Source organism: Seriola lalandi, unplaced genomic scaffold (genome assembly GCF_002814215.2).
Source record: "Seriola lalandi dorsalis isolate HSWRI2012SDOR001 ecotype SW California unplaced genomic scaffold, Sedor1 jcf7180002054312, whole genome shotgun sequence".
In the NCBI taxonomy this organism is placed as follows: Eukaryota; Metazoa; Chordata; class Actinopteri; order Carangiformes; family Carangidae; genus Seriola; species Seriola lalandi.
Genome location: NW_019524865.1, coordinates 374,145 through 375,693, shown reverse-complemented (window position 1 = coordinate 375,693; position 1,549 = coordinate 374,145).

The window sequence follows — 1,549 nt, the reverse complement described above, 5'->3', positions numbered from 1 at the left end:
ATTATCAGATAAAACCTCCGTTTAGCTCTCCAAGTGGAGATGGACATGATACAACAATAAACAGCGAGAAAATAACATATTAAAATGCATTCAGCTGCTGAGAGCCTCAATCTGTCTCCACATGAATCACAACGTTGCACACAAAAGAGGCAAATACTCACTTTAATTACTCATTGATTATGTCTAGATAGAATTTGTTCTGGGGCTTTCAGGGCAACAAATTACAAATTTGTGGTGCTCACAGTTATAGTCATAATTTACGCTTGTTATCCTTATATCAGGTCCTGTTTTCTATCGATCATAAATATGACATTATCTCAAGATGGCAGGTCATTTTCTATTTTGGCTATTTTCTTCTCAGTTGTACTTCTCAATGTTGTCAATAACAGAACAAAAGCATATCTATGTCCGACTTTGCAGACGCAAAATGTTTGATATTTCAGAATAACAGTAAATCCACTTAAAAATGAACATGACCAAGAAAAAATTTGGGGTCATGATCACAAGAGAAGAGCTTGATCTTTGGATCAGGTTAGTTTTCATGACGGTGGTCCACAATGTGAGGCTTCATCTACACTTAATATTTTAATTTTAAAATCAAATCTCTTCTGCCACATTCACTCCTGGCGTCGACACTACTTTTACGTTTTCAAGCCCCTCCTGAAAACTCCTGGGTTGTGTTTTAGTCGGGACAGCCAGAAATGGAGACCTTTGGAAATGATAACATAGACTCTCAGTCACTCCCTCATCAGCCTCGACTACCAGGGGTGAAAGCAACATGGATGATGAAGTGTTACTAACCTTACTGCTTTTGCCACCAGCTGTTGTGTAGTTAAATTCTACATTTTAAACGCTCCAACTGCCTTTGCTGCTCCTCGTTCGTAGAGTTTTTTGCAACTTACTAACTGTTCACGCTGGCACACGCATTCTCGTGTGTACATGAATGGTCACATGGTATTTGTTTTTCAGTTGTGATAATGTGCATGGAGGTTGTTTCTACGGTGGCCCTGAGAGCTCAGCGCACCGCAACTTCAGAAAAACAAAAACACATTCAGAAAATATCTTCATGAATTTAACAATGCTTGTGCTTCAAATACTCACAACACAACGGCTGTTTTTCCAGCGAAGATGTTTCCTGAATGTGTTTGCCTTTTGTCCTTTTTGGGGCCACCGTACATTTCTGATACGGAGCTGAAAGAGATCGTTTTTTTTGTTTTAAAATGAAAACATAGTGTGGACGTAGCCTCAGTCTACCAGAGTCGTGTTATTGTTTGCTTTTACATTTACATTGCTGCTGCCACCTCTGCAGAAGTCTGACAGGGTGATTCTCACTATGGCCAGGCAGGCGTGAAGCGAGGACACCGAGTGACTGATCACATGTGACAGAACTGCAGTGAGGGAACTTTGCACGTCAACCAGCGGTGAGGGGAGAGATGATGGAAGGAACAAAGAAACGAGGAGGAGATCTGGAGACGCCGAGGGAAAAGGCCAGTCACAGCCCAGGGGAAGTGTGAAATAAATAAAGGAGAAAGGGGATGGGGGGGGGGGG